The sequence below is a fragment of the Rhamphochromis sp. 'chilingali' genome, assembly GCF_963969265.1.
Source record: "Rhamphochromis sp. 'chilingali' genome assembly, chromosome: 6".
In the NCBI taxonomy this organism is placed as follows: Eukaryota; Metazoa; Chordata; class Actinopteri; order Cichliformes; family Cichlidae; genus Rhamphochromis; species Rhamphochromis sp. 'chilingali'.
This window is the reverse complement of record NC_137933.1, coordinates 37299481-37315965: the sequence shown is the minus strand read 5'-3', so window position 1 is coordinate 37315965 and position 16485 is coordinate 37299481. Positions and strand designations below refer to the sequence as shown.

The 16485-nt window shown below is 39.8% G+C and overlaps 1 protein-coding gene across 3 annotated transcripts in view; it reads right to left on the bottom strand.

Moving 5' to 3' along the window:
- phkb (phosphorylase kinase, beta) overlaps positions 1-16485 on the bottom strand; it is a 109302-nt gene that overhangs the window by 89872 nt on the left and 2945 nt on the right. The window lies entirely within an intron of this gene.

The following is a 16485-nucleotide window of genomic DNA, read 5'->3' as shown; positions in this document are numbered from 1 at the left end:
AGGCCCCCATTAGAACCCATGAGAAATGCAAGAAATGCATTATTGCTCAGTCTGCAATATCTTTCCCAGAACAAACACCAATTGCAAATAACATACTAAAAATAAACCTGAAAAAATCTGTTTAGAACAGCGTACTATGTTGCAAAGAGTGAACTACCACTGGCAAAATTTAGCAGTCTTTGCAAACTTCAAAAAGCAAATGGCCTAGATCTTGGTTCCACTTGTCTCTTACCCGTGACTTCAGTGGAAATTTCAAATTCAGGATCTGACACAGATGGATTCATGTCCTACACAGTTCTTACAAGTTCATAGAAATTTCTGTTCAATTAGAACCAAGTATTTGAGTTGATGATTGTAATTTTTATACAATGTTGTAATTTGTTTTTCAACAATTTTTTGATTAATGTTTTGTTTCCTTTACAATATTATACTTTAATGTATAATATTGTAAAGGAAACAAAACATCAATCAAAAAATTGCTCTCTTTTTTATTTGGGCTACTTAAATTTATTTTGGGCTACCAAAAACTGAAGAGTCCCTGCCCGAAGGGCTACCAGGGATTTTGAAATTTTGAGAACCCAGAGATATATTTATTTTTTAAATTACTTTTGTTTCAGCAACATTAAATTTAAAAACTGTACTTTTGAGTTAAAATATATATTTATAAGTTTAATAAATGATAAATTAAAAAGGTATGAACATTTTTTTTGTATCGAAAAAATATTGAACCGTGACACCAAAGTATCGAACCGAACCGTGAATTTTGTGTATCGTTGCACCCCTAATATATATATATATATATAAAAAACTAAAAACAGACAGCATGAACAACATGAAATGTACCAGATATGATAAATATTGGTAACAAACAGTTCAGTTATTCATTTGACCCACATGCATACATAACTTTAGCTTGTGTATTTTAACTAATGCATTCGGTAACACAGTGACACCCTCCTCGCCATTTCGTTCTATATCGCTATGTAAACTGGGAGCCAGAGTCAGACACAAGCTATCCAGTAATGCACTGTCAGCACATACTTTCTCTGCTTTAGGGTTCACAAGCTAGTCCTCATTTGTGACATGTGAAATATATTTAACTAGCTCTAGAGCAAGGTTACACCTCTCTTGTGCTATAATGGTTGACCTGTAAAATTCCTCAGGGTGTGCAGCTGTGTCACTGCCTCATCCATTTCTCTGGATCTGTTTGTATGCAAATTCAGGCATAAATTCACTCGGGTAAAATTAGATTATGTTAAATTCCATTTAGAAGAAGATTGGGCAAAGATATTTGACATGCATTTTTTTTTCTTCTTTGATCAAAGATGACAAAAACTGATCTAATAAACTTACTTGGCACACTCCTCTTTTAGTTTTAGGCAGAGTGACAACAGATGGCTTCTTGGCAACAGTTTAGAAAAAGCAACCGGTCCTGGAGGAATATGACTTTGACTAAAGATGTTTGTTTTTTTTCCTTTTCATTCAAACAAAAAAAAAAAAAAAAAAGGCATTTTGCTGCATAAGGTGACAAGAGCCAGTTTATGTTAATGTTTTATAGGGCACATTGCTTGAGAGTGTCAGCTTGCTCATGTTTAAATACTTTACAGACTTAACCATGTTTTCTATGAGGGTAAGGAAACTTGGTCATCATTTTAATTTAGGTTTTCTTTAGCACAGTAAAATTCTACACTGCTTGAGTGAGCTGGGGAAAAAAGTGGGTGAGAGTGAGTGAGTGAATGGTCTGTATGTGGGTGTGTGTGTGCGTGGCTGGGCTTGGGTCTGGGGCTTGTTGAGCCTTGACCCTGTGGAACATGGTCACCACTCCCTGCTCCTACCCCTCCCTGGGATGTGGTTGCTTGTTTATGTGACTGGATGTTCTGGTGTGTTCATTGGCCACTTTGGCTCAGGGTAGCTTGGACCTCCTCCTTGTCAGGGGGCCTCTGCTAGGTGCCCCCTAGCCCTGTGACCTTGTTCTCGACTTGTACCATGGTGGCTGGCCTCTAGCGGGGTTGACTGCCCGTCGCCTCTGGTCCTCTCACCCTTGTTCCATAACCTCAGACTACAATCTGACATGTTCTCATATATTGCTAAAGCAATTATAAACTATATAATTTCATGAATTAAGTATTTTTAACCTCTTTTGCAGCCACATTAGAATCAAGATGCTATGAAAAAGGAAACACTACTCCAGGAAATAATTAATTGCACATTTTTGGCTCAACAAACAAACAAACAAACAAACAAACAAACAAACAAACAAACAAACAAACAAACAGTAACCCAACTTATTGATTTTTGAAAGTAATTTAAGAAAAGCAAGCATTGCTTTATCAATATTAGACTTGGAAATAAAAAAACAAAACAAAAAAATGCCTATAGATGTATGCCTTTGCAACCACAGAAGTCCCAATTTCTGTCCTTAAAAGTTGTAGTGTGTACTGTGTCCAGAAAAGTGTTTGTGAACAATACTACATACGAATACATACTACATATAAATCCCATCACACAGGTTATCTGGGTATGACATATTAAATTCACATGTGAATTTATTCTTCCTGAAACACTTGAATTGTTTTTTTTAAATGCAAAATGCACCATCAGCCTTGAAACGCCACAAGCTCTTCTAGTTTTGACTGTAGGAATCGAAAATGTGATCCCGACTGCGTGTCTAAATCAGCAAAGCCGATTCTTTTTAAATACGACACATCACTCTTTGTACTTTTTTAATTCATTCACCTGCTCTGCTGTAACTGCACCAGTGTGAAGTCTTTATCGTGTACATAAATTCTTACAAAAAGCAGATTAGAAAGCCACTTATGGTATGCACAGCAAAGACACCAGTAAGATGTAAGATTTATCTAATCCCCCATCTCCCATTACAGAAACCAGGATTCTTGTTTACAGCATGTCGATCTCCTCTAGCACTATCATGAGATTCACATTTCATATTTCACTCAGATCCCAAAAATTGGTACAGACATTCATGACCCCCTTTGGGTGAATTTTAATAACTTTAATCATCCTCTGACATTTAATTTGTGTAATCAGATCCAAGGTTTTACTTTTCCATTGATTTATGACCAAACACCTGTATAACTATTAAGACTGAATACCGCTGTCACTGCAAGCACGCCAGCACACATTTACCATTTAGCTCAAAAACACCACTGTGCCTAAGTACAGCCTAACAAAGCTGTTGGCAGTACTGTGGACTTTCAGTCTTGTTAATAATTTAGATGTTTACTCTGCTTGCCCCCTTCTTTTCTTTTAATTATATAGAGTCTTTTAAAATTGCAAAAACAGAATTAAATGTCTAACACTTGGTTCCTGATTTACAATTGAAACTTTTTTCATTTTTCCAGTTAGAAAATGTCTGCAACTAATTTTCACAGGATTTTTAGATATATGGGATAAAAACCAGGCTTCCCAAATGATTGCCATAAAGGCTATACATGTTATGATATAACCCAGACAACTAAAAGCATGTTTGCAACAGAATTGAATCCAGCAGTAGGCATTTTCTAAACATATTAATAAGCAACACTTACTGTGATGTTGGTGTAAGAGAAACAAAAATCCCTTGAATTCCGACTCTACAGTGCCAGGATGAGCTAGTATAAAGAGAGAGTGCCCCCATCTATTAATTGCTTTGGTGTCACCAGAGTGGGATGTACTACAGCAGGTAATGACCAAGGTCATTTCATAAGGAAAAAAGGGACATTTTTCAGCTGGAGTCCTGACTGTGAAAGTCTGTCTGCACTACATGGATGAGCAAAGATAAACTAGGATGGTTCAAGTTCATCAAGGTTCATGCTCAGCATTAGTTATTGAGGACTGAACAACGGTTCAAAGATCTTAATACAAAAACAGATCGTAGCTCTCCAATAATATATGCTGAAATATTGCATAGTCAAACAGAAGGGCTCCGGGAGAGTAAGTTATGTCTCTCACACACACGCACATGCCCACACACCTCTCCTGCAGAGGTCCCCTCGCTGATGACTAATCTGTCTGGAGGGATCACTTCATTTTTCATCAGAACATTATGCCGATGCAAATGAAGGGGACATCCATTCTGCACTGTCGTTTGTTTCAGAGCAAAAGAGAGACGGACAGGAAGGAGAGTGATATCGAGAGAGACGGAAGGAGACACAGATGAAGGAAAACCAGATCAAGAAGAGATGTGTCTGTGTGAAGGAGAAAAAAATATATGTGTGTATGAATAAAAAGTGAAGGCTACTGAAAGCGGGACGAGAGGGTGGGAATGTCATCTGTGTGTGTGCATGCATATGTGTTCAGTCAACTGAAAATGGAAGTCACATTGGCAGTCAGATAAAGAGGCTGATGGGGTGAATTAGCATTAAACAGAAGGACATTCAGAGGATGCCGTCTTTTGCCAAGGCCAATACTGTAGGTAACAATTTTTTAAAAAGTGAAACGGGTGTACTAAATTCATAGGGCTACTTCTTTGCTTGCGCTCCACCCTTCCATCAGGTTTGATGATATTCAGCCAAGCGTTTTAGCGCAACCTTGCAGACAGTAAACCAAACAGACAACACTGGGTTTCGTTCACCTGCCCACAGTCTGCATATTAGAAAATACACAAAGTCCCTGGCGCAGAAAAGAAGAGAGAAGCCAATGTCAAGGTGCTGTAATCCAATATATTTTCTAATGGCCAGCAAAGGGCAAAACCTTTAATTGCAAGAACATGTGCAGTTGTAGTAAAAAAAGTCTCTGATAAACAGAGACACTACTGCTCATTTCACTATAACATGATGGGGGTTTTTGTGAGTTGTGGACCTATTAAGAGTAAAACAGGCAATAAGAAACACACATGCTTCAGGGCAACAGGCAAAAAGCTCAAGTCTAGCTTAAAAAAACAGGACTTCATGGGTGATGGACAAAGCAACTTTGTGCATCACCTTTCCTTTCCCTCCTTTTTGACCTTTTAAACAATGGATAGAAACAATGTTTTATAATACATCTGTTAAAGAATCGACTTCAACTGCATCAAACAATCATAAAGTCAAGCAGGATAAAACGAGTGGAGATGCTTTGCTATTGCTCAATTTGAAACTGGTAAGGTCTCGAGTGTCCTCTGCTGTGAAACGGTGCAGTGGAAGTCCTCAATAGATGTAGAACATAAACAAGAGAGAGCTTAACATTGTTCAGTCTCAAGCTGCAAGTTTCTCTGGATGCAAATCAACTGTTGTTAGGAGTTTTCTGCCTAGCCATCCATCAAGCTAATGTCCCACTAAATCAGCAGCTAATGTCTCAGACGCACACAGTCTGCTCTTTTACAATGGGCCATTTCACTGCACCGACAGTGTGGAGAAAATGAGAGAAGATGATGAGAAAGGAAAAAAAAAAACAGCAATAGATTGAAAAGCAAAAAAAAAAACAAGAGCAAAAAGATGGAAGAAGTCAGATGGTATCCGAATAGTTCCACAGCAGATGCTACAAGAGAAAATACACAAACGTTGATATTCATCATTCATACCAGTCTTAACAATAACTTCTCTACTCCTGCTGACGCTGAGATAATGGTTGCTGCAATTCCACATCTGTGACACGAGCTGTTGGATGAAAAACAAATGCACACACAAAGCCACAAAAGGACCTGCTTGCATCTCAATGCTAACAGAGTAACCACAGTTAACAGCACTTCTATAATGTACAATACCTTTTATAAAATATGTAGTAAATATACAGTTGTAAGAAAGGATTGTATAAACTCTTGGAATGTTCTATAGTTCTACATTACATTCAGTACAGAAATACAAGAAACAATTATGAACTAAATTGTGTTTTAGGTTACATTTATGTAGAAGTTTAGAAAAAGGCTTCACATTCTTTTCCTATAAATTTTATTGAAGCGTGAGATGGGAAAGGTAGACTGATATCAATGATACTTGTAGGATGATAAATTCATGAGGTGACCTAACCATAAATTCAAGAGGCATGAGGGAAGAGCTCCATTGGATCCCCAAATAAAGAATTACAGCATGTAACACAAACCCTGTACGGATCAACCAATGAGATATGTGTTAATTTGTCATAAATAGTGAACAATGAAATACTGAATATGGGATGCTGATCATTTTTAACGCAGATTTTGTTAAATCCTGAAAGCCTTTTTCTTGCCAAGAGAATGAAAGAAATAAGGCAGATGACAAAGACAGATAACATAATTGGAAAAGCAAGATATAAGAGAGCAAGACAATCTAAATTTGTAGTCAAAGTGAAGATAAAAGACTGCAATAATTGAAAAAAAAGAGGCGTATTCTTATTCTCTCTTCTGTAATCAGTATGAGGCAGAAGGCAGAGCGATAGTAGCCATACCTTCTGCTTCCTGTTTTATCAGGGAACTGGCTGAATCAGTGAAGTGTGTGCTCAATGCCACATAAACAAGAAACCATAGAGCGGTTCCAAATTAAAAAAAAAAAAAAAAAAAAAAAAAGTGGAGGGAGAGAGGAGATTGAGTGATGAACCATGAGAGATGGAGGTAAACCTTCCCTGGTATTCTTTTCTTGATAACGCGAAAACAAGCCCCCAATCACAGCAGCGTAAGCTTAATACTGCTGCCTTTGACTGAGCTAGGGGTGGCAACAAAACAACAAACAAACAAAGAGAAGGAAGGAAAAATGTAACTGGTTTGTTTGTCATTGTCACCCCAGCCTCACCCCTCTCCACCCCTTTTCCTCCCTAAAACTGAAAGAAAGCAGGTATATTGGCAAGCGGGTCTGGGTACAGGCGATAACAATGTTGGCTTTGTTCCCTGCTAGAATTGGACAAGCGCTTCCAATCGGCCCCCAACACAACAATTAAACAAGCTCAATGTTCAGCGCTGCGTTTTCGACATACCGCTATCTGGCAGGGGCTTTTTTCTGTAAATCTATGGGGTCTCAAAAGAAGCTGATGCTGGAGGCACTACTGCCTTAGCTGATAGCAGCAAATCGGTTCCAACTGAGAGCTACACCTGTTGCACACTAAGCACCGTTTATTGTCTTCAGTCATTTTCCAAACACACATAAACATGCCGCCTAATGAAAAGCCACCAAGGGCACATTAATGCGCACGCAAACTGCCACAGGAGCACACACATGCACACAGAAGCTGCCCCGTCTTCATCAGGGCTGACCAATGGGCTGTGTCATATCTGCCACGAGTTTGTTCATGTGAGAAAATGGTGCACCCAGCCTTTAACAGATGCTTTCACACAAGACATATTAACAATCAGCACCTGGTTCAGGGGCAGTTACCTTTCCTTTTCCTTGTTTTTCAACTGTGGAATGAAACAACGAGACAAATAAAAATGCATTAGCTTACTTCAAAAGCTGCAGTTTCTAAAGCCTTAAATAAATCCGACGCCTGAGCTAAATCCTCACCCAAAGCTGTGATTTGCCTCAGTAAATGTTCGCATTTTTTACGGCTATTCTTCTTTGCCCTTTAACTTTGGTATTATTTAACATTTACAATGTGATCATCTAAATGTAAATGACACATATGTCATTTTACTGTGTGTTTAAAATACTATAAAACACAGAAATGTTTGTTGTGCTACCTTTGAGTTAAGTACCTGTAGTAAACACCAACCTGTTGCCAACATCTGATCCACTTCCACATGCTTAGTAGCGCTGAGCTTGTCTGTGAGTGACTTGACTTAATTTAGATTCATTTAACAACTTGTTTGTAGTTGTCAGCTGTGCAACTGTTTAATATCAAGAAATCGGTTGCAACCAGTCCAGTCAATGCAAGCTGGAGTAAACAAGAGGCAGCAGAGGAAACTAATGAAGTCAAGGTTGTGTAGCTGCAAACAATGCACAAAAGGTTTGGGGAGATTTGTAGGCGAGGCTGGAACTACAGAGAAAAAGAATGAACGCTTGTTATACCTTTCAATCATGCATTATAACAAGGTGTGAAAATTGCCTCTTTGTTTTGCTGCACTGTGATGCTTGGGTCCATGGGGAGAAGCTGAGCTCTTCTTTAATTTAGAGCTGTGTATGATCGCAGTTATTGATGCAAACAGCATGAATCCATGAGACAAGCTATTCAAAATCATAAACAATGACTCAAGGCTAGGAGGAAAGGCAGGAGTTTGCAGCTTTTTAATAATTAGCATGTATTACCTTTGACCTGACTTGACATCACAAGTGTGGTTTGAAATTCACTGGGCTGAACTCAGACCCATCAGAGATGTCATACAGTCTGCAAGTGCAAGTGCACTTTACTCAAAAAAAGGTCCTAATGGACAAAGAAAATTATTTTAAGTGATATTAAGCAAAACTGGCAGCAGTGCTCAAGAACAACTTGAGAAACAGTGCAAAGTCTCTAGATCCCAGTGTGAATATCTGAGGGATGCACTTGTACAAGCCCAGTTGCCAGAGACTCCACGCCTATAAGCTACAGGCCCCAAAGAATCCACTGCTAATGTCCTGGTGCCAGACACGACAGCTTGCCCTGATGAGTCAAGAGCAGTTTTGGCAGCCCAAGGCATGCCTACACAATATAAGGCAGGTGGGTTTAATATGCAGACTGATCAGTGTATATATTTCATTAAAGTGTAATACTGTCTTCTGGCATTTGCAGATGTGCTCCTTATTTTTAGGAGAGGCTTCCACTAGAAAAATCCTGCAGGAGATCCTGTAGCCTAGTTTTCACTTTTTGCAATTCCAGGTGAAAAAAAGAAAAGAAAAGAAAGAAATGCTAATGTAGGTCACCCTGTTTTTAGATCTTTGTTCACGGTCACTGCCAGGAGAAGGCCACAATTTTTGTATATTCTGTAATCCCTTAAATGTCATGAGCAGAGGAGCACCGACATCATTTACACAACATCAGTATTTCTACTTCTACCCAGGAAATCTGCGCACAGCCAGTCGAAGTTGCCTGGTTGCACTCTGCAAAACAAACCAACAGAATAAAAATATGAAAAACACCAACTGCACTGACATTCCTTCTGAGATGACGTGTCCATTTAGCTGCTGTACATTAGGTTTTTGTTATTTTCAAAAGAGCAACGGAGAAAAGTCCACCATGTTTCAACAGTGGCAGCATCAGCACTGATCCTTAGGGACAGCATCCTGAGCTGCATTACCAGAATCCAATAGCCTTACACAGCCAGAGGCAACACACGATGCTGCCTCCTGCACCCACCTCTTTCTGCTCAGATGAAGCAGTGTGTTTGGCTCTCTGGCTCTACTTGTATTGATTTTACTGTAAAATAAAAAGAAAGGCGAATCCAGTTTATCATCAGAAGGCAAAACAAACATAAAGAGACAGTTTTCTGTTGTTTCATATTTCGCTTAGATTACTACAATACGTGTTGACCAGCTAATAACGGCAAATTGCCACCTTATTACCCATTTTGTTTAACTGTCCTCACATTCTCATTAAGGCCGCCAAACACAGAACAGTCTCACGGCAGACATTCTGACAGTCTACGAGATTAATAACAGATGCATTCAGTCTAAGTGTTGCAGTGCCTGAACTCTGCAATAGTGTACAATGGCTCAGAAGTAATATTCACAGGCACATCTAAGTAGAGCAGAACCAACATTAATGCTATTAGTTACACCTCAGCAATTTATTAAATAAGCCAAAAGCTGTGTCAGGAAAAAGGTTATCGCTAGACACACCGATATCCATTTGTGAGGAGCACAGCAGCTTTACAGTCCCACATTTGACTGCAATTTGCTGTTTAGCCTTCTGCCAGCTTATTGTCCCTGTCACACAAACATTTATGAAACCAATAAATGAAAGCAATAAAAAGTCTAATCTTAACTTTTATAGAACAGCGGGCTAGAATACATACAAACGGGTGATCTGAATGAATTCTGAAATTGAGGATGCTAAAGCTGTGTGGCATTGTGGGGAGGTGCCTGTGTGGACTGGGAGGTAAGGCTGGCAGCCACAGTGCTGCACTAACAGCTGCAGGTAATTCTGTAATCAGCACTAATGCGTATTTATCTCTCCTGCAGTGAGGCTGGTGCCTCCTTATTGATTACACATTCTAGAATTATCACCTGGACCAAGCCACACAGGCTATCCATAACCAAATTTGTGTGTCTGTAGCTCACAGTTAGTTTCAAACTAATGAGACAAGCTTCTGCTAATGTAGGCATGATTTTGCGTATATGTTCAATATGTTGGGATTTTATCTATTAACATCTTCGACTTCCTAAGATGTTAACAGCTTTCGCCAATAAGTTTAGCACATACATATGCTAGGCATGATTTCCTTTCCCAACCACCACTCACCCCCCCCCCCCTCACCCGCTGGCTACTGTTTAATGTTCCAGGTCTGAGTACATTTCAGTTATTCTCTTTTTCTGTGTAAATTTTACCCCATTACTCTGTCTTTTCTTTATTCTGAACTTAAAGGCCTTTCAATCCTCTCGCCCGCTCGCTCTCTCATGCACACGCATCCTTTTGAAGACAAACGCTCTCGCAGACCACAATGAGGTTCATGATTTTATGTATTTTGTGGCTGTTTTTTTTTTTTTGAAAGCACAGAGACACTGCCCTCTCACACGCCTTATAGATTGTGAAGCTCGGCTGAAAATTATTCACCAGAGGCAGTTGTCTGCAAGGAAGGGTTGGAGTTCTGTGCTTTTCTTTTTCAATCATACCAGATCAGTACCAGGGCATGGTACACTGCAATCACACAGGTCAAAAGAACTTGACATCAGCGGTGAAATGTGCTCATGTATCAGTATCTGTACTGCCCAAACCCTAAAAGGCTCTGAAGCAGTAATACACGCTGGAAAGTCATTTAATTGTCCTTACTCAGATAATACCAACCGAGTGATGAGTATCTAACATTTATAAAATGTACTCTGCAGCTTCAGGTATTAGTTACCAGGATTTGTTTATTAGCTTTTGGATTATTTTGATTTTAATATGACTATTATATTCTAAGAGGCTATAGTATATAGCAGCGGTCCCCAACCTTTTTTGGGCCACGGACAGGTTTATGTCCAACAATATTTTCACAGACTGGCCTTTAAGGGGTCGCAGATAAAAACAACAAAATAAAATCAGTACCGGTACCTAAAAACAGAAGATTTATTCATAACACACAGGGAAAGACCCAGGGAAACAGAGTTAACCATAAAAAGCAATGAAAACCCTGAAAACCATAAATTTCACACCCAAGCCTCACCTCTCGCAGCCCAGTACCAAAAGACTCATGGGCTGGTACCGGTCCGTGGCCCGGGGGTTGGGGAACGCTGGTATATAGTATTGTCACAGAGTATGTAAAGAACACTGCACTATAGGCTTTTTTCTTAATGAGTACTTTTACTTCTGGTGCTATAATTGCATTTTGGTGCCAGTACTTCTTCTTAGCTCTGTCCAATATTGAGATTTGCTAAAGTGGGATCGTTACTTGTTGCACATTATTTCAAACCGCTCTTGCTGCTTTTACTTAAGTAACAGATCCAAACACTGTTCTCACCACTGCAGCTCAATGCATGCTGCGGTAAATGCTCCTGCATCTTTAACATCGGTGAACTCCCATGTCTGGCCTTTATCCTGCCAGCTGAGTCTCTCTCCAAACAATAATGTATGTCTGCAAGATGTAATCACTATACCCAAGGCTGCAATTTAAGAATATTGGCAATCACCATCAGCCAGCAGGCCACAGCCAGGCTCAGCAGGCCACAGCCAGGCTCCACCATCAGCCAGCAGGCCACAGCCAGGCTCCACCATCAGCCAGTAGGCCACAGCCAGGCTCCACCATCAGCCAGCAGGCCACAGCCAGGCTCCACCATCAGCCAGTAGGCCACAGCCAGGCTCCACCATCAGCCAGCAGGCCACAGCCAGCAGACCCAGCCAGGCTCCACCATCAGCCAGCAGGCCACAGCCAGGCTCCACCATCAGCCAGCAGGCCTAGCCAGGCGCCATCATCAGAAATTCCGCTTCCGGGTCCTTCGTGGTGGCCGCCTCGTGCTCTCGCTTCAGTATGCCACCCAAGAAAGGCCCAACACCAGAGGAGGTTGAGGACATTAAAACCTCCCTCGGAGCGCTGTGCGGAGACGTGGCCGCAGTCAGGGCACAGCAGGAGCTGCTTCTGGGGCTTCTGGAGGAGGTAAAACAGCTACGCCTCCAAAATGCCAAGAAGGACAGACGGATCATGGATCTCGAGCGGCGGGTGGATGAGCTGGAGCAGTACACCCGTACGAACGACGTGGTCATCAGCGGTATTAAAATCAAGCCGCGCTCGTACGCGCGCGCGGTGGCCGGGAACGTCGGGGAGCCCAGCGACGAGGAGACCCGCTCGGTGGAGCAACAGGTGGCGTCCTTCCTCCAAAGCAAGGGGATAGAGATGGACCTGGAGCACATAGAAGCATGTCACTCACTGCCCAGGAGGAGTGACAGACCGCCGGCCGTCGTTATGAGATTTGTCAATCGGAAGAACAAGGTCGCACTGCTGAAACAAGGACGCAAACTGAAAGGCACGGACGTTTTCATTAATGAGCATCTGACACGAAAAAACGCAGACATCGCGAGGAAGGCAAGGCAACTGAAGAAGAACGGTAAAATACAACATACATGGGTAACAAACTGTAAGATTTTCATTAAGCTAAACGGGACACCAGAAGAGGCAAAAGTACTGATAGTGAGGAACATGGAGGATCTGGACAAGTATAACTGACACCAATGTATCAATTACACCAGGAAATGACATGGACACGTTGAAATTAGTTCTTCAACAGAAAGTAATTGATCTAGATTGTGAATATAAGGAGCATAATATAATAGATCCAGAAATAGATTCTGAAAGTAACTTTCTCTCTTCTTTTGTTAAAAATTGTAATTATTTCACTCAGGAACAATATGAAAAAGAAATTAACCTAGACGGGAAGCTCTCATTAATTCACTTTAACAGCAGAAGTATGTACTCTAATTTTGATTTCATTAAGGACTATTTGCAACAATTTTCTCGCCCCTTTAGTATTATAGCCATCACTGAAACTTGGTTCAATGTCGATAAAGGAATAGATTTTTGTTTGAATGGATATGATTTAAAATACATGAATAGATTAAATAAGGCGGGCGGCGGGGTTGCTATATATGTTCATAACTCTATAAAATATAATGTTGTAACAACTATGTCTATGGCTATTGATGGAATTTTGGAATGTTTGACTATTGAGATTATGAATGACAAAAAGAGAAATGTTATAATAAGTTGTATATATCGGACACCCAGTTCAAGTATTGACACTTTTAATGAATGGATAGAAAAAACGTTTGCTTCGGTGAACCAAAAATTACTATTTATCTGTGGTGATTTTAACATTGATTTGCTAAATCCAACAAGGTTAAAAGCCATTGATGACTTTACTGACACAATGTACAGCTTATCACTGCAGTTTTGAACAAAGTGAAACAATTCCTTGATAAAGATGCACTTCGTACTCTATACTGTACCCTGGTTCTTCCATATCTTACATATTGTGTGGAAGTGTGGGGAAATACATATAAAAATACAACTAATCCATTAGTCACAGTACAGAAACGAGCACTGCGTATTATTCACAAGGCTGGTTATCTAGATCATACTCACAAATTCTTTCTTCAGGCAAAGTTACTTAAATTCCAGGATCTGGTTAATTACAATACATCCATAATTTTTTATAAAGCTTTTACTAAACTTTTACCGGCAAATTTACAAACTAGATTTGAAATTCGAGAAAAGGTTTATAATGTGAGAGGCTTTGGAGAATTCAAATTACCCAGAACTCGAACAACCCGTAAAGGCTTTTGCGTGTCTGTATGTGGTGTGAAAATCTGGAACAGTCTGAGTTTACAATTGAAACAATGCAAAAATATTCATAGATTTAAATTTCTCTACAAACAGTTGGTCTGGTCACAGTATACTCAATGATGGGTTTTAGTGTGCTCTGTAATGTCTGTCCTCTTACCATTGCTGGTATGGATTCCAAAATAAAAAATAAATAAATAAAGTGTGCGTATGTATGTACATATATGTACTTGTGTGTGTAGATATATATGTATGTATATGTATGTGTGTTTGTTACTTGTAGTTATTACTGCCTGTTACCTGTGGTAATGCAATTTATAATTTATATATTCTGTATTCAGTTATGAAGGCTCTAATTGTTGGTTGCGAGCTGCCGCTTAGATGCTTGTATGTGCCCGGAGCTGTTGATGGGTCTGTATGCAATGATGGGCGTAGCTGCGGGAAGTTTATTGTTTTTTTTGTTGATGAGTGAGTATAGGGGTGGGATTTAATAAGTTTTCTTCGTCCCACTCCTTTTTCAGGCAATTTTTGTTTTTTGTTTTGTGTATTTTATGTTCAATATAGGTATTTGTTGTGCCTGAAAATGAATAAATAAATGAAAAATGAAATGAATGAATGAAATGAATGAATGACAAAACAAATGCAGCCTTTACTGCCGTATACAATAGCTCAGCAGTGTTGCCAGTGGGCCACAGGTTTATGGAGAGGAAAAGATATCCAGTTATAGAACACTGTAGGTTCTTCCAGTCCAACATCACAGTAAAACCAGCATTTAAACTGAATAAACCTTAAAATAAAACTCAGACGAATATATGACACCTTGTAAATTAGGAAAATATAGTTTGAAACAGGTATACAAGACAGAGATGAGGACACATTTTGGATAATATATAAAAAGAATGCCTAGGCTATAAAACCTTTCTTTCCAGGTATTTTGGAACTTTCTACATCATCTTCTGTGACATTTAACAGGGAAGCTACACACTGAAAGCACTGTTGTTGGTTGGAGACTGTTAAAGCTGAGGTTAGAGAGATTATGTTTAAATTCCATCATGATCATGCCTTAACACATGCAACCTGATGCTCTGTTGAGATTACAGAAACAGTGAAAGGCATTATCTAAGACAGTGGTCCCCAAACTTTTTTTTTTTTTGCTGGGCCCTCTTTGTTTTACAAGAAAAATGTTTGCGCCCCCCCATCACCTAACCCCCCACCCCCCCGCACAAACACATCCTCCAACCACACACACCCATATTGTTTCCAAACTCCATTGCGCTTTATTTCACACCTCAAACATTTAGTAAACAATTAAGCAAATACAAGTAAACTGCAATAAATTACAGGTAGTAGTAAAATCCACTACTAACTCTGTTACGCTGTGTCCACACCTACATGGGTATTTTTGAAAACGCAGCTGTTTCTATGCGTTTGGGCCTTTCCTCCACATGTAATCGAATCACAGAAAACTGAGATTTGTTAAAACTCCTTTTCTGCGTTTACGTGTGGACGAGGAATACAGAGTTCATCACGCAACGTCAAAGGTATGTGCCTTTTTTCACGTCACGCTGTGCGCCATGTAATTGTTTACATGAGATGAATTGCAGAATGGCAGATAGAGACAAAATACTGTTACTGTTAATCTGACTATCTGCAGGTTTTACACACTTACATATACCCACGCAGTTACTGTCCCTCTATTTAGAAAGGCAGAGGCGTCACGGTGTGATTATTTTACTTGTTGTTTCTGTTGTTTCCTGTGTAATAATATTCAACATTGCTATCAAAACATTTTTTCAAAAAATGCCTCTTTGTGCAAAATGGGTTCAAAAACACAAAAAACTGTGGGACACTGTTTGTCTGCGATTTGAACCGGGGAACAAATCATGGCAGGATCAGGCTGATGTTATTTGTATCCCGCTGTAACTTTACTGTATAAAGAGCTAACATCTCCAAAATGTCAGGAGTAGTTAGTCATTACAGCAAGTGTTTGTGAACTAAAAATCAAGAATGTAGGATACTGTTTGTCCGTGATTTGGAGAGCCCAGCGGATCCTCCCGACGCAGGGAAAACCAATTCTGCAGGGGAGAGCTACCTCGGCACTGGTGCAGGTGAAGCTAAAGGGCAGATATGCTTCAAATATGTTAGGAAGCATATTTGGCGATTCATCTCCTGCTTTGCGTTTGTGTGGGAGCCCCGTTAAAAACCTGTCCATTATGCTAGCAGTGTCCAAAGCGTTCCTTTTTTTTTTTCTTTTCATACCGCGCCCCCCCTGCAATGGGCGGGCCCCACACTTTGGGAACCTCTGATCTAAGACAATGTAGAAACTTTTTCTGCGCAGTTTTAAAATATTAAAAGCTGTGCACTGTGCACTGCAGTTATACAGTGAGAGAACATAAAAGATGAAGTCAAACCACTGAGATACTGTGTAGATTATGTGGGTGTCAAAGACTCATAAACTTGATGATGTTGGAATTACTATGGGAAATTAGCGATCTAATGTTCCTGTAATACGGAATAACAGGGACTAGTTTCTCTTATGTTTAATGACATGGCAGAAATTGAGTGGAAATTAATACAATTACATCAGGGGAAAAATATTACACGTGAATGATCAGACTCCTCCATAAAAGTACCAAAATGCCTGCAAACTCCTCTGATTGCCATTTCTTCTACACATCTTTACATTATTAATCCGCAGCTTCCAAAGAGTGAGCAAA